At 39.5% G+C, this 24,631-nt stretch overlaps 1 long non-coding RNA gene across 1 annotated transcript; it reads left to right on the top strand.

Moving 5' to 3' along the window:
• Positions 1 to 1,184: 1,184 nt before the first annotated feature.
• LOC148110728 (uncharacterized) lies at positions 1,185 to 24,631 on the top strand. Its single transcript, XR_015723761.1, has 2 exons — positions 1,185 to 4,667; positions 7,609 to 24,631. It is a non-coding gene; the product is annotated as an uncharacterized LOC148110728 (long non-coding RNA).

The raw sequence follows: 24,631 nt of genomic DNA, 5'->3' as shown, positions 1-24,631 counted from the left end.
GACTTATATTACTTAAGTGACCTCTCTCTGGAATAAAGAGTTTCAGTAAAAGAAGTGAAATTCTTGGAAAATGTCTGTTTGGGGAAGAGGATGAAAGTTCCTTGGTTTATTCTCTGAGTGGTTTCTGAACTTTGTTTTGAGTTCAGTTATTCCTAATATGTTTTGATTTTTAAGATTTTTGAGACTCTAACAGATGCTGTGATCCCTTTTTCCAGAAAAGGGCAGAGATATGCAAAACGTTGTGTACTATCTCATGGGGATCGGGAAACCTAGCCTTGGGCCCCAAGATTAGGAAACATGGTTTAGATTTTTTAAAAATATGTGTTTTTATAAAATAACTACTTTTTTAAACTCCAAGTCCCATTTTTCTGTCTTTCAGGTGTTCAGTAAGGTCACTTATCTGTAAATGGACTATTTTTTTAGTATATGTGCTGCCAAAGCGAGCACTAAATGGGCTATATTTTAAATACAAACTTTTGTCTACCCATAAAGGTATATTAAGCTTTAAACATCTCTATATGTTAGTGATTGCATTATTTTGAAGTATTTCAGCTAAGCATGGGCATGAGGTAATGCTAATATATTAATCATATCAGTCACTAACAAGATTGCCAGATAAGGTGCAGAAGACCCAAATCCATTTGAATTTTAAATAAACAAATAATTTTTCAGTATAAGTATTTTATGCATTGGGAATTTCCATAAAATTTAAATACCCCCCAATGCATGGGCCATACCTGTACTAAAAATGATTTATTATCTGGAATTCAAATATAACTGGCTATCTTGAGTTTGTTTTATTCTGGTAGCTCTAGACTAACAAAACATTTTTCCAATCATTGCAGTAGTAGGTTCACATACCATGTTTATTTCATTACCTTCTCCCCCCTCACTATCTATTAAAAGCCTTAGAACATAATAGACAGTCGTGAAATTTGCTAAATGAAGAAAATGATTCCATTTCTAAGTAAAAGAGACTTGGTATTTGGGTCAAGTGTTTCAAGGGACTTTTTACTATAGAGTCGAATTCCAAGCCAGTCTTAATTTTAATAGCTTGTCCAAAGTCCAACTTAAAATTAGAACTTAGCTCTGCTTAACTCCAAAGCCAATGTTTTATTAACCTCTATTAGTGGTTCCCAAAGGAGGAAATACTGTATTCTTTTTTTTTTTTAGAGCATGAAAGCAAGCAGTGGGGCGGGGGGGGGTGGCAGAGGGAGTGAGAGAGAGAGGATCTTAAGAAGGCTCCATGCCCAGCAACCAGCACCCAGTGAGGAGCCCCAGTGGGACTCGATCTCATGACTCTGAGATCATGACCTGAGGTGTGTGAGGGGTCGGGGCTTGGGGGAAAAAGCTACTGGAATTTAGTGGGTGGGAGCCAGTGATGCTACATATCCAGCAATATGTGGGGATAATCCCACACAACAAAGAATGATTCTGGCTCCCACAGGACTTTTGAGATTACTTCCAGGTATTCAAAAAGGGAATAAACTCTTAAAAATGATCTCAAGCTAGAACCTAACTCCAGTGACACATCCACATAAAGTTTTGCATTGCATTAATACACACTGAATTTTCCAAGAATGAAACTAGTGCATAAATCAAGAGATTTTACATAAAACGCCACAATAATTTGATAAGCAGGGTCTAAAAAATCCAATAGTGTGTAGAATGCTGGGCGACGTTATTGCAAATGAATTAAATGACCAAAGTAAAGTTGTATACTCAGCTGGGAAGTAATGGTTCCATTGGCTTAAATGCAAGATCCACGATCCAAATATATCCAGGTCTCAGACCAAGTATGGTTCTACCTTCAGACACTTGTCTGCTCCAGCTTAGGATTTTGGGGGACAATTCTGGGTTTGGTGGCTGGCTGAAACTTCCAGAACAGCAGCAGCAATTCCAGGAATCTCCTGAGGAGTTGGTTATTAGTTCATGACCCCAGTAGAATAATCCACCTTTTCCCTGCTGTTCTCCTAAATAGAGCTGCCTGCTATATTTATGCCTGGCTTTGCTCTTGCATCTATGTCTTCACCTATCAACAGGATTAGAACTCAGCCCACCTCCAACTGAGAAGGGCATTGGGCAGAAGATGGGAGCTAATTGCCTATGCTATTTTACTCATGTTTGCTAATTAAGGAACGAGTTATCTTGTGTTGTCCTGTTCTTTGTTTATTTTGGAACCTTACTAAGAGTTTTTTACTATTTTAGAAAATTCCATCACTGATGATAATCCCCTTATGATATTTGGTTCTTCAACTCAACACATTGGTATCTATCAAATTCATGGCAATTTTAGGGAGAGAAGGAAACATCTGTTTCATTTTGCTTTCTATGGAAATCACTTTGAAATAGTAATTATATTATTATAAATTTTAAAAATTCTTTATAATATAGATGTAACATTATATTCCTTTTTGAGATTATACTTGTAGGTAAAATTTATATTACTTATAAATATCATTTAAAAATATTTATTGAGTGGTACTGCTCTGAGTTATCTGATGGAAATATATATATCCAAACAGCTGCCCATCTGAGCAATGTCCAACATTCAGATAAAGTATACTATGATTCACATGTTGTCAGATTACCCAGTATCAAATTGCATCTGGGAAAAACAATGCCAAAAAATAATAGTAGCATATAATATTTCTTTTTTTAAGATTTATTTATTTATTTTAGAGAGAGAGTGGGGGGGAGGGGCAGAGGGAGAGGGAGAGAGTGTTAAGCAGACTCTGCACTGAGTGCTGAGTGTGGAGCCCAATGTGGGGCTCAGCTTCACGACCCTGAGATCACAACCTGAACTGAAACCAAGAGTTGGATGCCCAACTGACTGTGCTACCCTGACACATCATTAAATATTTTTTAACACAGATATCGTAGGGAAAATCAGTACACATTTATAGAAATTTGCAATTGGCAATTTACTTTCTGTGAAGTTCTTTAAAGCATTCTTAAGTAAGAGAGAAAACTCCTTATCACTTCACTATTTCCAACATAGATAACATTTGGATGGAGTACACAAGAAAAGGTAAAGATTTCTTATGGAAGCCTTGAGGTTGCATTGGTAAAATGGCAGCCCTTCAGTTCTCATTAAAGGCCAACAGACACATCTAGGCCAGATGTTAAGGGGAAAGAGAGCACCTTCTTTGAACACTGCAGCACTGTATTAGTCTGTTCCACCTGCCATAACAAAATACCAAAGACTGAGTGGTTTTAAGGATAGAAATCTCCTCACAGTTCTGGAGGCTGAGAAGCCCGAAATCAGGATGCCAGTGGACTGATTTCTTGTGAAGGCCCTCTTCTTGGCTGCCGATGGTTGCCATCTTCTCTGTGTGCAGTACACAGCAGGGGACTCTCTCCCTGTAAGGACACTAATTCCACTGGGTCAGGGCTCCATCCTTAGGATCTTACTTAACATTAATTACCTCTTTAGAGGCCTAATGTCCAAATACATCAGATTGGGGATCAGGGCTTCCACTTACAGTCGCTAGCATAGTTCCAGATCCTTAGTAGCGCTGGTGAACATTGGTTATTACTAGCATCCTATATCAAGTCTAATGATCACAAAACCATGTTGGGAAATAAGCATGATTATCTTCATCTTAGACATAAGAAAACTGAGGCTCAGAAAGCATGGGTCACTTACTTTAATAGAAGCATTCAGGAAGTGGTAATACCAGAATTTAAACTCGGTTCAGGCTGTATATGAGCAGTACACGGGCTGATTATATTCCATACTACATTGCTTCTCAGAATAATGACGTTTTAATTAATTATTAACAACTCATATTCTTACAGTACTTTATAAATTGTAAAGTGCTTTTCCCAGCCCTTAATTGTTACCGTGGAGAATGTTAGGAGACTAGTTAAAAGGGATGGGAAAGGGAGGACTGGGTTTCTCGGAAGCCAATAGCAACAAAAGTGCTGCAAAAGAAGATCCCATTTGAAAGTAAAGCAAAACTCAAAGGACTTTTCAAGATCAGAGAGGTAGACAAGGGGTGCGGGAAGGTGAAATCGAAGAGAGCAAACCTTAAGAAAAATCGAAGAAGGGGCAAAACCTTAAGCAAAGCAAGAAATGAGAGGAGAGTTGGCATCACTGAGATGAGGGGCTGCAAAAGGTACCAACCGCAGTGAGCCAGCTGTCTCAGACAATGCCAACGGGCTGGCAATGGTTCAGCGCGAATTACTGTTGCTATAGTCCAGAAGTGGCAAGTGAGCAAGATGGTTTTTCTGGGTGAAAGAGAAGTTCATGGTTGCTAAGAGTACAGTGGTTAAGGTGCTGGATCTGGAGGTGAATTGACTGGGGTCACGTTCTGCCTGTGTGAGCTTGGGGAAAATGCAGGCTTCCCCGTTGTGATATGGGGATGATGATACTCCTTGTCTCATGATATTGATGTGTCAAATAATGTATTGAATGCTGTGTGCTTAATACTGTGCCTGCTACTTAGTCAAATGTTAGTGATGATGATGATATGATTTTTATCTCTAGAATAATTACATTTTGGCTAATTATGTGCATTGCAATCATGACTGTCTCTTACACTCCACATGAGAGGTCAGAAGGTACAACATTATCTATGTACAACCTTTTCTAGGAAGTCCTCAGGAAGACATAGCACCCCGAATGCCTGAGGAAGTGAAACCAGGGTTCATCAAAACCTCAGGTGAGGGGCACGTGGGTGGCTCAGTCAGTTAAGTGTCTGTTTTGGCTCAGGTCATGATCTTCGGATCCTGAGATCGAGCTCCACGTCGTGCTTCTCCCTCTGCCACTGCCCCTGCTTGTGCTGTCTCTCTTAAATAAAAACATAAATAAAATCTTAAAAAAAAAAAACCCTCAGGTGAATGGAGCAGTCAGGCTCATCCTGGGGAGACTAAGTTAGGTATCAAAGCTCTGGGGACATATTAGCAGGAGGATTTCCTAAGGAACATCCTTAGGAGTATGTGTGGATAGGAGAACAAATCTATCCACACATACTCACTAGAAGTCCCCATTCCTGGGCCAGGAGGTAGTGGCTGAATGTTTCCTATAAGAACCCCTTGCTGCCCTCAGAATATCGGTCCCAAGGAGAATGAGAGAACAAGTGAGAAAGCAAAAGTGACAAGGAGAACAAGGAAGGAGAAGAGGAAGGGAGTAAATAAGGCAGAGATCACTCAGAAAGTTTCTCACAGCCAGCACATACGAGAAGGGGGTTGATTCCCATGTTATAGCTGGAGAAAATGAACAGGGCAGGAAATGGATTGTCCACGCAGATCTGCTAACTCAAAATTTCTTGTCCATTGTCCTAAGTTCTGCTTTTGTCCCCACAAAGTATGGGGATACCTAAAATTCCAGAGAGATCATGGGTCTCTTTCAACTACCAGCTGCTGCGCAAAGACAAAATGGCTGTGTGGTTGATCCAGCATGGTTGTTTAGATGACTGAAGGCTTTACTTGGAAAAAAGAGTTACTGTCTGGTTTGGTATTATAAGTAAAACTAGTTTTTTGCTAGGGCTCAATATGAAAGCCCATCCACAAAATAAAAAGATAAACTTCATGATTCTGTTTCCCTTTGTATATATGTGCATAAAATTTTCTACATTTATCTATAACATTTTTCTTAATTTCACATCAGGGAAACTGCAAACTCTGATACTTTATTCTGTGTGTAATTGAGGTCAGCCTCTGCAGAAAACTGGGACATCTCAATTACATAAGCCCTGTTCCGTCCATACCATCCTTATTATTTACTGCTTTGATCTTATTCTGTATTGCCCATTTCTAAAATAAGAGACATTATACGTACTTGTCTTATATGAACTTTGATGATTTGTTACTTTAATTAGAAGAGTTTTTAAAGTGTTGATGCAAGACAACGTTGATGATTTCAAACAAAATATGATTCCTGAATAAAGCAAGCCGTAAATCTCACATGACACTATCTTTAGAAAACAACTATTTTGATCATATATCCTCTAGTAAGATGTTCTCTTTTCATTCAAGTGGTCAAGAAGTCTGAGTATCTTTTGTTTCCTCAAGGGATGTATATATTTGAAATGTGGCACAATCCACTGAATGGCAGTACGTTAGATACAGGGGGAGGAATGATGAAGAAAAAGAAAATATATGAAAATAGACAGATGAATTTGGGAACCTTACTTGCCTTGGGGGAAAAGAGCCATGACAAAGCTGCTAGCACCCTTGAAAATACTGTGTATGTGCCTCATTATACCACCTATATTTCCAGCCTGTCACATTTCATGAGGTCTTTGCAAGCCAATGATGTTAGGGCTGTCAGCATAATATTCTCTAACTTGGGAGGGCTTCCACCCCCACCATTTTGTAAAACTTCCTGAAAAGCAATGGAGGGAGCCTTGCCAGGTATTCTTTCTAACTCCATTTAATAAGAGTATTTTCAGATTTCAGTCAGAATAGCTCTATACTAGTGATATGCTGGGGCATCCACTCCTCAGCGCCACTGATTGTATTTTCACGGGAATTATATTTGAATCCACTCAGAGCCGCCATTGTTGTATATAGTGCCTTCAAATTCACCACCCTAGCTGCAAGTTCTACATTCAGCTTGATCCATTTTCCCAGTTAGGTTATCTCTCTGGAGAGATTCTGACTGTCCATATTAAAATTAGTAATTAATATCAATAATACTAATTATTAAAAATAATAGCCTTGGGTTTTTTGAGAGTTGAGAGAACCTTCTTAGAGAAAGTGTGCATTGTTTAGAAGCAGGGCAGTGGCTGCCTTGGAGCATCTTGAGTTCCTCACGAAATGCTGGGAATTCGGTGCAGTCCCAGAGGGAACAGTGGGTTCTTCTTTCTCTTAGCGTGTGCTCACTGAGGCGGAAGTGAGCGGGGCTGGTTTCCTTGAGCCCCTCCCAGATTCTATCCCTTCCTTGGCTTGAGGGCAAAATCACTGGCAAGAGGACCCAGAGCACTCAGTAACATGTCCACTGAAGCCTCCAAAATCCTGGTGGTGAAACAAAGTCATTAGGGGAGTAAAGTGTCGTGATTGAGCTCTTGAAGGAAGTAACAGCTGACATCACCAGAACCCCAAACTATGGGAATCAGTGAGACAGAGATCATTTAAAGAGCTACTTCCCTAAAGAAGAGGATGAATCACCTTTCTTCCTTCTAACCTCCTCCCCAGAGTTCTCTCCAACTTGAGAGGAGAGCCACTTCCCTCTTGCCATTCGCATCCCTTCAAGGACAATAGAATTGGACTTTCTATTTTTAATGGATCTAGAGAAACTATTTTGTACATAGAGCTTCCTTTCTCACCTCTTATTTTGGCCAGTGTGATATATGTTTGGCATATTAAGATTTAAATATTTGAAGTGCTGCTGATGCGATCACAGCAGAATGACGACAGAGGAAAGGAAGGGTAGACAAGAGAGTCTGAATACAGCACTCTAGTCATGGCACCAGATTATTTTGGGAACAGTATCTTCCTCTTCCTGCCTGTTCTCTCCCTCAATGTGTGTCCTTGTTTTCTTGCCTCACACAAATATTCAGATGCTCTCAGTGCCCTCCATTCATTTATTTTCATAGCTATACAAGAGTAAGTATTTCTGTTCACATTTTTCTCTTACTGTTGCTTCTCTTGCACCATTAGGTTATGCTGCTAGTACGTTCCAAGGTCTGTGCACTCGGTTCAGGTATGTTTTCTGGCAATATTGTTCTTCCTGCTTGATCTAAGAAAAGTCTCTCATTTGCTCTCCTGCTTTCTCTGACACTTTCTCCCTTCAGTTTAGTACAAAGACTCTGCAATCTGCTTCCAGTCATCACTGTTGACACATCAAAGAAATATGACTTTAATTTTTCAAAGAAAATATGAATCATGTAGTGTTTCCCACACAGACAGTACCCTCCTCTGTTAGCTAGCTGTACAATTTAAAATTCTTAGCTTTATTTTATACACAAGCAATGGTCATATTATTGGGACTGTACCATGCAGAGCGCCACCCCACCAGGATATGAGCTCATCTTCTCTGAGAAACTAAGTGGGGTTGAGCTGGGTCAGTGTTTGGAGAAACTCATTTCCAATGAAATCCAAGAGAATCTCAGGAAGGGACAATTCCGTATTCTGGACAATGACCTTCTTATTTGATGAGAACATTTCAGTTGAAAATTAAAAAGCAATGATAGACTCATTACTGTCACAGGAAAACTGCTTAATTGAAAATAAACCCCCATTTTATATGATTACCAAACAACAACTAAGCACAGAAAGAAGGTTCATTCACAGCTCACCTTTGTGTGAGTGACACAAAGTAAATGAATAATGATAAGATTTTTTTTTCCAAATTAACAATTTCTAAGGTGTGTGGTATGGTCAGAGCAATTTCAATTTGTTTTCTGTATGTATAATACTTTACGCAAAGTGTTGGTTTTCCTAAGGATGCCCCTGTCATTACAAGACCTTGAATATCTTTGTGACTTATCCAGGTATGTGTTTCCAGAGACTTATGGTAAAATGCAGAATATCTGTGAATCCAAATTAACTATTAAGCTGTGGTGGCAGTACCCAGGAAAGAGAACATTTGATGCACCATATCATCCCCTTCTCTAGTTACTCAAATAAGAAAGTTTATTGTCTGGTGATGGCGAGATAAAGGAAGAAGATAAGAAGTGGCAAAGAATGAATACTCAAGAGCAACATGGAAGCCTGAATCCCGTAGTTACACTCTGCCCACTAAAGGTTCCTGTACATATCACTTGGATTCAGCTCTCTCAATCTCTCATTACTTATGATCGTGTCCCCTGAAGGCTTGTTATCCGACCCACAGTGAGGGGGATGTATTCCAAAGCTGGGGGATTTCTATTGGGTTATGCAGGTGGGAGGGTGAATTTACAGTTGCAGGCATCCAAGACTGTATCAGTGACAGCAAGCTTCCTGCAGCTTCATTTCAGCTGCCAAAGAAATGAGTCTGCTGAATATTGATTGTGTTCTGCTTTAGGTATTGCCCTTGGAGGCAGTCACCATTGACAAACACACACGCAGGCTCGTCCTCGGGCATCCCACACGGCAGCTGCATGGCACTCTGAAATAAAGTCAGGCAGCTACGTTTTCTGGGATCATGTCTGGGCAGAGAACTATTCTAGACTGTGTGTGTGTGTGTCCTGGTAGGGAAGAATGGAGGATGCTTATATAAAAAATAGAGAACATGTTTTATTAATCTAATGATACTGATGATTTAATGAGAAACGTAAAAGAAAAATAAAAACCTACTAGTAAATACAATAAAATGGGCCATACATGTATATGTAAATAACTGATCTGGTACAGTGGAGGCATAAATCCCAAGTGTTTTCATAGGAAGGGAAAGTGGAAGAAGAAGAAGGCAAAGGGTGGCTTGGAAAAGACAGTAATAGGATGACAGGCTTGGAGTTAATCTCAAAATAGATTATGGAAAAGCAGATTTTTTTCCTGGTCTTAGAAGAGAGACACGAAGTCAGTGTTTTTAAGGTGAGTGGATGCCCTGGGGTAGCATGTTTAAAATTGTCATTATTAAAATCTGTGCGATGTTCAGGGAGGAGAGGGTTCAAGATGGTGATATGGAAAGACCCTGAACCCAGTTCCACGGAGGGACGCACCAAATCTACAGCTACATATAGAACAGTTCTGTCTGAAAAAGACCTAAAAACTAGCTGAACAGCTCCTCCACAACAAAGGGTTAAAAAGCGACGTCAAGATAAATGGGAGAGGCAGAGACAGTTGCACCAAAACCCCCACCTGTGGTGCGGCAACCCACAAGCAGAAGGGATCTCACAAATATGGAGTGTATCCCCGAGGAGCAAGTGGTCTGAGCCCCACATCTGCCACCCCAGCCTTTGGGACTTGCAATTCTATTCCTGGTTATTAATTTTATAAAAATGTCCCAAAAAGTGTGTTTAAATGTACATAGAAATACATAGAGATGTACCCTGCAGCATTATTTGTAATAAAAATATAGCATTATTTGTAATAGTGAAAAATTAGAAACAATCTAAATGCCTATCAATAAAAAATTACAGAGTAAGTTGTTGTTCATTCATACGGTAAGAAGATCAATAAGCCATTAGAAGAATGAAGATCTACAGATCTTGACAAGGAAACATGTTTAGGACATGTTGTTAAGTGTAAATCACAAGTAACAGAACAGTCCATATAATATGATTTTATATTTTAGATAAATACATGTGTATATTTGGGGGCCCCTGGGTGGCACAGTTGGTTGAGCATCCGACTCTTGGTTTTGGCTCAGGTCATGATCTCAGGGTCGTGATTTCAGGGTCGAGATCAAGCCCCATGTTGGGCTCCACGCTCAGTGTGAAGTCTGTTCAAGTTTCCTTCTCCCTCTCCTTCTGCCCCTCCCCCCACCGTGCCATCTGTCTCTGTCTCTCCTTCTCTCTCCCCTATCTCTCTCTGTCTCTCAGATTAATAACTAAATCTTTTCTAAAAATACATGTGTATGTATGTATCTAAATGATGTAGGTTTTTTTCTATGCACATTTGTATTTTTAAACTTTTAAAAATTAAAAGCAAAATAAAATACTCAAACAAAAACACCTCAGATGAAATTGTGACCGAAGAAATGCCATTTGACTATACCTATGCTTTTTTAAAGTAGTTTTCCAAGTCGAGCAGTAGGTAGACTCTAGAAGATTAATTCTAGAACTCCATAGTCATTTTGCAATCACCACGCTCAGTCAGTAGCTTCTCATCCTTCCCTGGGTAACTGCCTTGACCTTCAGACCGGCCTCCCTGCTTCTACTGCTGATCTATGACAACACCAGTTTCAACACAGCAATCTGAGTCATCTACAACATTGAAATGATATTCATATCTCCACCTTCAGTGGCTTCCTGTCACACTCGAGATGAAACCCAAATCCCTAACCTCTCCTATAAGGACCTCTGTCATCTTATCTTCCTCTAATGGTGTGCCACCCCCTGCCTCACTATGCCGCAGCCATTCTGGACCCTTTCATTTGTTCAAATGCACTGAGTTCTTTCCACAAGACCTTTGCACATGCTTTTCACTTTTTCGGGAGTGCCCTTTCTTGCCTCCGAACCCACCCCTCCCCTTTTCTTGGCTAAGACACAGCCGGTCTTCCAGACTCAACTTAAGTCTTTCTCAGAGAGGATGTCCCTAATCATCTTCACTAATGAAATTAAATTCCTATCTGTTTCCCATATTTTCTCATATTTCAGTTGACTCGATACAGTTTGTAATCTTATTTTTATACTGTTCTTTGTTTAGTGTTTGCCTCTCTACCACAGCAAGATAAATGCAAGCAAGACCTGCATCCTTAAAACAACTTATAAAATCACTTTCCAGGAGGATACGTGGCAGCATTAATATATATTTCTAAATGAATGGATAAAGGAAGAAATACTCCTAGTCCCCTCTTTTTGATTCTTATGTTTAAAAGAGCTTTTTTTTTTTTTTTTTTTTTGGTGAACTTCGGTGAGCATACCAAAATATTCTGAAGTAAACCAGAACATAAAACCAATCAAATGTAACACAAAAGTATTTTTGTTAATGAACTAAAGTACTGAACTAAGTAGAAACCTCCTTGGGTGCCGCTTATAAAAATAGATTGCTCTTTTCATAGGCTTTCAACCTGCAGGAGAGTGGGTGTTGCAACCCTGCTAAGCATTTGTGCTGTTAGAATCCCAATTACAAGGGGAAGCCAGCAACACCTTTGGTTAAGCTGTTCTGTCTCAACTCACATGTTATTTCTGGTAATTTAACCTATCCTGTAAGTACTCATGTCATCTTGTCCTCCCCAGTTTTTCAGCTTCCTGTAATGGCACACCACCCTTCTACCTTTTTAAATAGGACCACAGCTGATCTGTTCTACATCCTCCACATTTAGAATTTTCTCTTTGAGGAAGGAGGTGATAAGATGGAGAAATGCAAGAAAATCTCCCTACCAAAAATATCAGTTCTCTGGGAGGAGAAAGAGAAGCAGGAATCTGTGTGCATGAGTCAATTGTTGCTTGCCTTTCTTAGATGAATTTTGTGAAGAGTTTTATTAATGCGCAAACTTTCTTTCTAAGCTCCCAAGTTACATTTGTCTTGCTGTCTTTTACCATTTCCACTAGAAACATCTGCATCTACAATTGATACCAGTTCTAAAGTATTTTACTCTAGGAATTGATTAAATTTCTTTGAGTCATATACAATAGAAACCAGAAGATGATTTTTAAAAGATAAGAAAATACAAAAGAAATATGTTGAATAGACTCTAAGACATCAAAGAAAACTTGGACAATGAAGTATTAGAAAGGATGAAGACAAAGCTGGTCCAAATTCATGAGCTTTTTCTGGGATGTTCTAGAATGAACATGTGTCAGATCCTTTCTCCTTATTGTGTGTTGCTTAAAAGTCTCAAGGCAAGTTTCTGATTGGACCACTTTGAGTTGGGTATACACTTCAGTATCCAATTAGGTATTACCAGCCAGACCGTCTTCTGTGAATGGAGTAGACATAGAAAGGTACTTGGAAGATACCTTAACAGATGCTCATCATACACAACATATTGTTGAAACTATTTGTTGATTGTTAAAAAGAAGAAACTATAAATATACATGGATAACTCAAAGAGAGTCTTTGAAAGAGCCATATTTTTTTATTTATTAAGTTTTTATTGTAATTACAGTGTAGTTAACATACAGTGTTGTTTTAGTATCAGGTGTAAAATGTAGTGATTCAACAATTCCATACATCACCCAGTGCTCATCACCACAAGTACCCTCAATTCCCATCACCTTTTTCACACATCCCCCACCCACCTCCCCTCTGGTAACCATCAGTTTGTTGAAAGAGCCATATTTTAATAACAGGGTTATAGAGTGACATACTTTAACTTTATCCAAATACAGAGAAAGACATAGGAAACTGAGGCACGCAGGTGGTCCTTATGTTTGGGTATAGAATGCTTGACTTTAAGCAATATGGCTTCACATTTCTTCAGTCTCCTGTTGGATAGAAGAGTTTCCTAGTGCACATGGTATCTTCTTAGTTTTGGTTGCCTTTCTCCCTTCTCCCTCATCCAAATTCTATCATCAGTTCTTTTTGTCCTCTTTGGTTTGTCATTTCCCACACCTCCCACATTATCCTTGTAACTTCACACTATGGCTCTTATCACCTTATTCCCAAAGACTGACATTGGCTACCATGTCTTCTTGCCTAGATTTATTTACCTACTTTATTTCACCTTGCATATGCTACTAGAGGAATCTTCTTAAAACACTGCTTTTGTCATGTTTATCTACCCCAAATTATTTAATCCCCTCTGTTTTCCTACTTAATAAATTCTGATCTCCTCTGCTAATCTGTTCAAGTCCTTTGATAGTTTGGCCATTCTTTTTTTTTTTTTTAAAGATTTTATTTATTTATTCGACAGAGATAGAGACAGCCAGCGAGAGAGGGAACACAAACAGGGGGAGCGGGAGAGGAAGAAGCAGGCTCACAGCGGAAGAGCCTGATGTGGGGCTCGATCCCATAATGCCGGAATCACGCCCTGAGCCGAAGGCAGGCGCTTAACCACTGTGCCACCCAGGCGCCCCAGTTTGGCCATTCTTTACCACACTTTTGTTTCTATTCTCCTTTAGCCTGAATGCTCGGGTCTATCATTCTGACCTCCTTAAAGTCTTCCTCCAACTATATCCATCCACCTACTCACACTCCTGGCTCACTTTTGGTCATTTGCTGCTCCAGAACACTATCCTTCATCTCTCTGTTCACCTGTTAAAATTCAGATTATTTTTGTAAGCTCATCTCATGTCTCAACCTTTTGCGAAGTATACCTATGCTTACTGTCCATCTCACTTTTTAAAAATTATTTTCTTTTTGAATGTATTTGAATGTATTCTTTGAATGTATTACATGTGACAGCCTTATGAAAGACTATCCTATTTTTAATGTCTGCACACATTTTGCAAATTTAACATACCAAAATATAGGAAAGGATATAATACTCTCCTATTCATTCATTATTTGCAAGAAATATTAATTGGGCAAATCCTACATGCCTGACACTGTTCTAAACAATGCAGATACAAAGAGCAAGAAAGGTAAAGACACCTACTCTCATTGGCCTTAATTCTGGTAGGAGAAGATAGCCTGCAGTGATAGTACGTAATGTAATTATGAGAACTAGATAGGCCCATATTGTATAGGAACTTGAAAACTATGAAGCTAGGGAAATAGCATCATGATTTCTTCTCCTCCTCTTCCCTCCCCCCCCCCATGACAAGGCTAAATAGTGTGTGGATTTTATCTGAAGTGCAATGGATAATCATTGACTTCTATGCAGAATAAGATTATAGGAGGCTGAAAGGAGGGACAAAGAGGATATGAAACAAAATCTAGGGATGAGATGATGGCATCTTAGGCCAGGGTGATAGTAATGGAGTTGGAGGAATTGTTTTGTGTGTTTTTTGTGTGACGTCTCCTACTATATTAAACAAACAAACAAAAAAACCCACCAGAGACAAATGCCATATCTTAACCTAGGAGGTATTACACAGGTAAAAGCACATAGCAGATGTTAAAAAAAAAAAAAAAAATATATATATATATATATATAGAGAGAGAGAGAGAGAGAGAGAGAGAGAGCGCACGCATGAGCCAAAATGGCTGAAATTAATTTATCTTCACTTAAAAAAGAATGATTTGCAAGATAGTAGAAGATAGAAGACTGGTGATATATACTCAATGAATTGACGATTCTTTTCATTGGATATTTCCCTTCATCATTATGGTGGATACCTGACAATTTATTTGTTAGATTTTGCAGTCACAATGATATTCAGTCAAGATAGACCCAAACTACTAAATTGAAACTTCCCTAAGTTTTTCAAATTTTAGATGTGTCCCTAATGTGTCACAATAATTTGAGGATTTTTAATAAGAAAATCTCAAGGCAATGTGAGATATTTTGTTATCCCACAAGTATGTTTCTTTTTAGCCCAGTGTGTTTGCTTCTATATATCTAAATACCATGGTAATGTTGCAAATAATTATATAGTCCCCAATGTATAGTTTTTGAGTAGGATGTGCCAATGATTAAAAATCTATGTATGGAAATAAAACTGCTGCTTATGAAGGCTGCTAAGTCTCGAGACTGTGCTTGGGTGTGTAATTCATATTTCTTTTTATAACTGCAACTTGGCTATTTGAAAGTGAACTTTTCCCAAGTAACTTTTTAAAAAAAAATAAATGCCCGCAAGAGAAAGACATTCATATAAGTAAGTTGACCCAAAGATCTAGGTAATCTGCTCCTCAGAGAGCAGTGATATGGCTGATGGAAAACCTGGAATATCAGGTTTCTAGTGCAGAGCTCATCTGAAAAAGTTACAGTCAAAGCAGAGAAAATGAAATAATAGATACAAAAGCACTCTGAAGAATTCAAAAACCATCTGGCACCCTTTATCACAACAGATTCTCAATTCTTCATTCAGACCACCTCTAAGCTCTTGGATTCTAATGATTTTATTTGGAATGTTCAATTAAATATCAAAATTCATTTCACCAGCCTGAACATCTTCTACTACCTTGCTTTAATTTATAGAAGTAGTTTTCAGTGGGAGGAGCTGCCTTCAACTATATCCATAAATACCATTTGAAGAAATACTTTTCTAACAAAGTAGTTACTATCAAAATATTTCCCAGGTATGAATTATGGTTCCATTGGAATCACAGTGTCACAGAATTTTTTTTAATGATTTTTTATTATATTATGTTAGTCACCATACAGTACATCCCCAGTTTCCCATATAAAGTTCGATGACTCATTAGTTGCGTATAACACCGAGTGCACCATGCAATACATGCCCTCCTTACTACCCATCACCAGTCTATCCCATTCCCCCACTCCCCTCCCCTCTGAGGCCCTCAGTTTGTCTCTCATGTTTCATTCCCCCTTCTGATTACCCCCCCTTTCTTTATCCCTTTCTTCCCCTACCGATCATCCTATTCCTTATGTTCCATAGATGAGAGAAATCATATGATAGTTGTCTTTCTCTGCTTGACTTATTTCACTTAGCATTATCTCCTCTAGTGCCGTCCATGTTGCAGCAAATGTTGAGAATTCGTTCTTTCTGATAGCTGAGTAATATTCCATTGTATATATGGACCACAACTTCTTAATCCAGTCATCTGTTGAAGGGCATCTCGGCTCCTTCCACGATTTAGCTATTGTGGACAATGCTGCTATGAACATTGGGGTGCATATGGCCCTTCTCTTCACTACATCTGTATCTTTGGGGTAAACACCCAGTAGTGCAATGGCTGGGTCATAGGGTAGCTCAAGAGATGGACAGGGAGCTGGAGACCATATAGTTCAGTTCCTTCATTAGTCATATGAGTAGCAGAAAGCAGGCTTCCTTACTGTGAGAGAGAATGGACAATTGAAAGGGGATCCACGTGCTGTATCTTCACAGGAAAAATAAGCCCAGTTTACTGACTTACCTGAACCTTTTTGCAGCAGTGCTAAGACTCAACCTCAAGTCTCCTGAAACTGAGGGCAGTTCTCCTTACCTGCTTGTTTACCCTAATTTTATTGCATTATTGAAACCATGTCTCAGCTGTGAAAAATCAAATAAAAACGTTTCTGTGAATTTACTGCATTCCAGGAACTATTCCAAGCGCTCCATTAAATTGTTTAATCATTACCCTACAACCCTATGAGGTACATACCATTATTATCATTGTGCAGATAAAAAAAACTGAGGCATAAGAGCCGTCTGGTTATTCATCAAAAGCTACTGAGTGACAGAGCATAAATATGAGTCCACACAATATGGAGGCTAAATGCTGTCCATTACTTTATGGCTATCTAAAGTAGTTAACTTAAAATTTTATAAGACTTAAGAAATCAAATTATGTTCTTAAAATAACTTTATGAAATTCTGATAACGACTGCTTCTTGTTTTAGAATAATAATTTATCTTTCAGAATTAGAAGTTTAAATATATCATTCAAAGAGGAAGTCTGAGAGATACTTGCTAATGTTGGGAACATATATCCTAACTCACATATTCATATGAAGGCTTCATCTGTTGCAGTCTTGTCTCTGTCCCTACTTATCAACACAGTATTTAGAACATCGTAGGAGCTCAATAGTATCTGTTGAATAAGTGAAGGATTTTTAGTGTTGGATGAATTATTGAATTATAAATAAGTTTTATGCCTAAAATTGTTTAAGATTTTTATTAAGGAAAATCTGCAACCTGAAATGATTCGTGTAGCTTTCCTAAATATTGCCTAATTCCTAAAATATACTTTACAGAACAAGCTTAAACATTGTAGATATTGTTAAATAAGTTTATAAGTAATTTTAATGTCTTTCTACAAGTATTATATGAATTGAATTGTACTTTTTAAGTTTGGAACATCGTTAAGTGCTTACTATGAGAAAACAGAACTTTAAAAATTGAATTGGTACTATCAACATATTTATTCTTAATTAGGTTTCTACCTTTGAAATCAAGCAGATTTAATAATGGCAGATCAGTTTAATCCACAGATTGAGAAGTTTTTGCCAAGGAAAATATAAACAAGATCATCCTCTCTCTACTTCCTCTCCCCACTGCAACCCCCACTCAGTCTTTATTGAAATCCAAAGTGGTAACACAGGGTATAAATAAATATCTTTACAAGGGTTTGTTCTATGTTCTCCACAGAATATTTAAAATTTAGTTACTGAAAAAGAACCTTTACCAGGAATAAGTTCAGAATGCTTGCAGATGCTCTGGATTGAGGCCCTATTAGCCTTCATTTGATCCTTTTGGTCAGAGTTTCCTTCTTCCATTCTTGGAAAATGATTTTCTGGTTTCAAAGAAACATGTGATGTGCAATTTTTTAAAAAGTGAATTTCACAACCATTTTTCTTATTTTTCCATGGTATAGGAAGGGCTTCCCATGTTTCAGGGAAGGATCTGCCAGACAACATCATAAAGGCCAACCTTATTTTCCTGGTGGCCCTTCTGAGGGGACCTTGGTGCTAGTGACAAGTACATGCTCCACAGATGACACCATTTTATCTTCCAGAAACTCCTGACCCTAGTATCACTGGGTTGTAACCTTATAGAAGTAAGAAAAGTGTGAACATCCTTCCTCTGATCAGCAGTAGGGCATGCTGCACAGGATCTCAGAGCTCATAAAAGATGTCTGCTGGCCAGTTCATCACAGTGTCTGTGTGCACTCCATTAGCTATGCTGTAAGGAATTCCACTTGCTCTTTGTGTTCTGTGAAGCAGAACAATAGGTCACTCTCCTCTGGAATAGCTGCTGATGCCTTCAAAGTTCAGTCAAAGCCCACATTTTTTCCCCTCTGAATAATGTATGAGTGTGGTTCACCCACGTGCTGCTAGTCTAGTAGGGAGGGAACTTCCAACAGCTTCAGCCTTCTTGTCTGATGTCACTGAACAAACTCACTGGTTCAAACAGGAAGACCTTGTGATCCGACTTTGTTTGGCAGAGGGTTGTGATGACAAGGTAGAAGTGGGAGAAACCCAGATGCATATGCATGAGCACACAGCAATCTGGAATGCTGACCTGTGAGACAACATCCAATTCAATTATCACTCACTTCACAGGCTCTTTCTAGATGGAAAGGTGAGCCCTGCTCCCCCATGCACAGCAATAAGTAGATGTTCTATTGAGGAAGTACCTCCTCCATTTCCCTTTCTGCAATTCAAGGCCCAGTCAGTGGTCGGCTGTCAAGCCTTACCATTCTGCCTAGTCAGTGGCCCCACTGAGAGACCAACTTCTATTATTTACCTGTGTCTTTGTTTCCTAGGGCCGTCATAACAAATTATCACAAACTGGGTGGGTCAAAACAACAGAAATGTATTCTCTCACAGTTCTGCAGGCTATAAGTTCAAGATAAAAGTGTTGACAGGGCCATGCTCCCTTTGAAGGCCCTAAGGAAGATTTCTTCCTTGCCTTTTCCAGCTTCTGGTGGCTTCTGGTATTCCATGGCTTATGGCAGCATAACTCCAATCTGCCTCCATCCTCACATCTCCATCTTCCCTATGTGTCTTCACATACCTTCTTCTAAGGATACCAATCACTGGATTTAGGGTCTACTGGAATCCAGTATTTTCTCATCTTAATTAAGTACACTTACATCTAATAAGGTCACATTCTGAGTTTCCAGAAGAACATAAATTATTGGGGGATGCTATTCAACCCAGTGTAACTTATAAAAATAGAAAAGTGACCCATAATTTATAGAAACCTGTTCTTGTCTCTAGAAATGTCTAAAAAGCATGCTTAATGCCTAACCATTCATGAGAAGGGGGAGTGAAGAGGCTTCTAAGGGTTATATCCCACTTCCACAAGAAGAGGGAAGCATATCCAGGCCTGCACTCTTGCTCATCTCCTAGACAGAGTGGCTTTCCCTTCAGATATGTTATCAAACACCCATCCTTCAAGGTCCTCCTCTCTTACCTTTTCCCTGGAGCTGCTTTTTTTCAGAGGGTATTTGTTCTTTTAACCCCATAATTCAAGAAAGAGTTTTATGGATTTTTGAAGTCCCCAAAAATACACTGTCCCAGGATTTCTGTGTAGAAGGGGACACTCAGAGCAGCCAATGAAGAACCATAAAAACTCCAAGTTTAAAGGAACTTTAGGGTCCAGGTAATCACCTTTATGTAAGATCTCACCTTGAATTTTTAATTAACACTGAAAATAGGAATGACCAAGAATAGAATCTAAGATATTTACCTAGGGAAGAGTCTCTATCCAAAAGAGAGTAGGTGAGACCAAAGCAAGCCTCATATATTTTATAATTTTGCCTCAAACTTTCCTGAAGCTCACAGTCACCTCTTTCCATTATCTCAGTTCTTGATCACCTAAATATCAATGTGGGTGTTACGTTTATCCCCTGTGTCATAGTTTGACAATATCTGCCCTACTTGCACTTGTTAAGCCTTCTAAGAGTGGAGGAATGTGAGGGGGTGGAGTGAAAGTGAGGACATTGTCTGTGCTTGGGTTCCAAGGAACACACTGGCCCTCTCATGCCCTGCGGAGTGATTGGGGAAAAGCAGGAATTGCATTCTCTAAGGAAATGGCTATAGATTTGAATGTCAGAGTAAAACCCCTCTAGCTTAATACCGTTCTTGTCCTTTTGTAGACTTTTTCATCAATGTGTAGTTTTTTCTATCAGTTAGAATAATTTCAGTTGTGACTAATGAAAGACCCAAGTAAAAGTGGCCTATATAGCAAGGGATTTATTATATCATATAGCAAGATTCTCGAGTCTGGGCAGTTTTCAAGGTTGGTTAATTTAGTAGCTTAACAATGTTAAAGACTTTGGTGCTTTTGCCTTTCTTCTTTAACTTGGCCGTGTTCCTCTTATGGTCTCAAGATGGCTGAGGCAGACTCAGGCAACACACGCAGACATGAAGATGAGGGCTGGCTTCATGGGTATGCAGTCAGGATGCTTGCTTGGGGCCCCAGACTCAGAAGAGTGCCATGCCTGGGGGCTAATGCTTTGTGGTTGCCATCTTGAAATTCTTAATAATTTTACTTTGGACTTGTGTTTTGTAAGTGAAGTTAAATGGGACAAAGGAGCATAGGACCAAGGGCTTGAAGCCTTGACTCATGTGCAGTCCTGCCTCACCATATGAGCTGAACAGGTTTTAGATCACATGCTCCCTGGCCCCTGCCCAACTATACTGCCACCCATAGCCTCCAGTGGGGTTCTGACCAGGGTAGAGTAGATTCAGGGTCGAGATAATGTGAGCTCTGCATGCTGAATTGCAGGGTGAGGCTTCAGATGCCTTTGAGGTTACCCATGCCAAAATAGCAAGTAAAAGACACCATGGCAGGTGGAGAGAGACAGGTGAAGAAAGGAACAAGGATCTTCCCATTTTAAGTCTTTCCTGAGCCACACAGATTATTTTTTTAAATTTTTATTTAAATTTTAGTTGACATACAGTGCAATATTAGTTTCGGGAGTAGAATTCAACGACTCATCACTTACATACAACACCCAGTGCTCATCACAACATATGCCTTTTAATACGCATCACCCTTCTAGCGTATTCCCCACCCACCTCCCTTCACCAACCCTCAGTTTGTTTTATATTGCTAAGAGTCTCTTACGGTTTGTTTTCCTCTCTCCCTCCCCCCCTTCCCATATGTTCATCTGTTGTTTCTTAAATTCCATATATGAGTGAAATCATATGCTATTTGTCTTTCTCTGATTGACTTATGTCACTCAGCATAATATATTTTATCTCTATCCATGTCATTGCAAATGGCAAAATTTCATTCTTTTTGATGGCTGAGTAATATTCTATTGAGTATACATACCACATCTTCTTTATCCACTCATCAGTGGGCCCCACAAATTATATGGCTGGCTCTAAATACTGAGTTCCAGCAGAGGAAACAGACTTTACTGTGGGTCTCTTTTTTCTAGCAAAGGAAGTCTTTTGCAATCTCTCCCAAGAGATTCTAATTCTACAAAGCCCAGAGTAAGAGCATATATTCATGCCTAAACCAATGACTATCTAGTGATTAAGACGACCGTGACTGGCATAGACCAATAGAGATTCATCTGTAGGCCAGGGATGGTCTCTATCCCTGAACCCATGGTTGCTCCAAATCTCAGAACAAAGAGATCTATGAACAAGGAAAGATGGGAATGAGGTAGAGTGGCATGTGGGATCTACGTAAGCACCAGTAGTGTCTGTCGCGCTATTCTCTCCCTGATTCGTCTCTATTTCATTCTATCATATCAACTACAGAGACCATAAGGATCCTCTGAAATAGATGAATCCAGTGCTTTTCTGGTTGTTTTAACAGTGGGAACTATTTTTTCCATGAAATCACACTGGGATCCTCAGTATCAGGAGGCACTTAGGAATAATAAAGGAAGCTACTTTGGTTGAAACAGTGGAATGTTGCTTAGGTCCTAGTAAATTAGGAAATTGTTATCCCTAAATGAAAGGCTATAAAACCAATTTAATGGTATCTACTTAAGTGTTGTGCTCTGAAACATCTTTCTGTGCTACTTAAGTTCATTTTCTTAAGGTCTCAAAAATATCTTAAAAACTGGTATTTGGCAAGATACATGCGCACTGCATTTTATTTCATTTTCTAACTGAAGTGCAACACTTTTCCTCTTTCAGGGCAATGTAAAACCAACTAACCCATTAGGAAGTGATATTACAACAATTAATATTTTTCTAGTTTAATTCTTGTTTTATCTAGGATTTAGTATCTCGCCATGCCTTCTGATGGTTGGCTCCTATATTTAATCTCCGAAACGCCGGAATTACATTAAAATGTTCAGGTTTGGATGGCTTGTTTAACCAGCACAATGTTACTGGGCAAGTTGGGAATTGACTTTATTTTCTTGCCACATCGAGCACAACTTCTGGGCAGGAGGTCTTGTATCTTTCTTTTATCATTGTCCGAGAAGATTTTTAGGCCAACTTTTCTGTACCCAACCGCTCAGGTACACTCCCACAGAAGTACAAATGCAACCAGCTGAGAATGTTGGGAAAGGAAATCCAAGCCTGACTGTACGCTTGGGCTTTACAGAAAACATTTGGCAACTTGGAAAGGCCTCAATAGAGTGCATCCTAACCCTTCCACATTCCATCCATCACTTAAACACAGTACAAATTCATACACTGCAAGCCTTGCCCAAAAAATACACACTGTAATCCACAAAACTGCACCCCTGTGTCCACACAGTTGGAAACATAGTGGATTTCTTCTGCACAGAGATTCTGAAAACAAAGACCAGAGTCTGAGGTTTTCACCACAAAGACTCCGCCAGGTTTAGCACCGTAAAGACTCTGCCTGGGAAAGAAGGGCCTCACAGAAGTTTAGCTGAGCATGGCTAGTGGAAGGGGAGGAAGGACGCTAAGACTCATGCAGGCTACAGAGTAATTCTGGCCATTTTGTAATTCTCAGAATTAGGCTTTTTGCAGCGAGGTCTGGCAGTGCACTGAGGCTGGAGATCTTTTTATGGTATTTGCCAGGGTTTCTTAGCTTTGCTCTAATCTTAGGTCTATGGCATCAACTGACTGAGGCTGGTTACCTGGAAGGAGTGTACAAAGAGGATGGGGTAAGTGGTGGGCACAGGTTAGTACTGGAAAACAAAGACAATCCAAACCCTTAACATACTCTGCTGCTTGAGCAATACCTTTGTTATGAAGAAGGATATGGTGGAAAACAAGAAGCACACTTTGACCTGCTCTTTCTCAACCATCACAAGGCTGCCAGGCTGGTTCCAGCATTTCCAATGGCATTTAAGTAGGGCAGAGATGTGTGACGTCTCAAATCATTAAATAACAACATAGGAGGACACTTGTGAAACTACTTTGTAAACTACAGAAAATGTTTCCTTGTTCTTTGGTCCAAGCTCCTCATTTCCAGAGTCAAACTGAAACCCAAAGTGGGCGAGTGACTTGCCCATGACTTCTAGTCTCCTGGCCTTCACTGTAATCATCATAAAGCAGACAGATCTAAAAACAAATGCACAGAGCAGATTTTTTTTTTTTTTTGGCTTAGGTAACTCTGTCAGAAACATTGTTATGCCTATAATATTGGTAATTACAAGCTATCTGGAAACCAACATCATTAACTACAGTAAGTTGTGGATGGGAGTTCTTGGAGATAGTCATTTTCCTTGCATTTCAGGTGATTTTGGAACTCATAGAACAAAAATGTGTTTCATTTGCCTTCTGTGTCCAGTCAGCATCTGCCTGAGTCTTCTTGTAAGACAAAAGGCACAGCAGGAGTCACAGACCGGTGATGCACTTGTGGCCCAGAGCTTGGGGAAGCTTATTAGTGCTGCCCTTTAAAGGGCATGTTTACCATGTGTCCTCAGCCTCCCCAGGTACTCTGGGCTATGCCAGTGTCAGGGTCATCTTGGCCTCTGGCCAGCAAGTGTGGGGTGACAAGTCCAGCCAGCAACCACAGCTTGAATAAAGAGGATAAGTGGATGAGTCACAGAGAAATTAAAGTTCTGTGGTATTGCATTGTTAGTGTTGAAGAGAGTGATAATGGGTCAACAAGGAACGATTTCTAATCAAAGAGAAGACTACTTTATGGAGGAGCACTTCTTTGACTTTGGTTTTCTTTGACCTTGGTTCTATTTAAAAAATAAATAAACGAGGTGTGCATATTTGCCCCCCGGTTTTGCTGCTTCCCTAGTATAACCTTGGTATAAATTGAACATAAGCATCTTTTGTCCTGGTATTTCTTAGCCATAACATGTAATCTAGTCAGTCCTTCAACCTATGGGATTCTATTACCAAGGGGTCAGCAAACTTTTTTAGTAAAGGGCCAGACAGTAAATATTTTAGACTTTGGGTCCCTATTGTCTCCTCCGTACTACACAAACTTACCATTCTAGCATGAAACAGCCACAGATAATTTGTATAGAAATGAGTATTGCTGGGGCACCTGGGTGGCTCAGTCAGTTAAGTGTCTGCCTTTAGCTCAGGTCATGATCCTGGAGTCACAGGATGGAGCCCCACATCAGGCTCCCTGGTCAGAGGGGCATTTGCTTTTCCCTCTCCCTCTGTCCCTCCCCCTGCTCCTTCTCTCTCTCACTCACTCTCTCTTTCTCGCCAATAAATAAATAAAATCTTAAAAAAAAAAAAAAAAGGAAA

This window comes from Ursus americanus, chromosome 1 (assembly GCF_024610735.1).
Source record: "Ursus americanus isolate L20-20 chromosome 1, mUrsAme1.1.p, whole genome shotgun sequence".
Classification (NCBI taxonomy): Eukaryota; Metazoa; Chordata; class Mammalia; order Carnivora; family Ursidae; genus Ursus; species Ursus americanus.
Note: the sequence above shows the minus strand (reverse complement) of the source record. Positions and strands in the feature narration are given on the sequence as shown.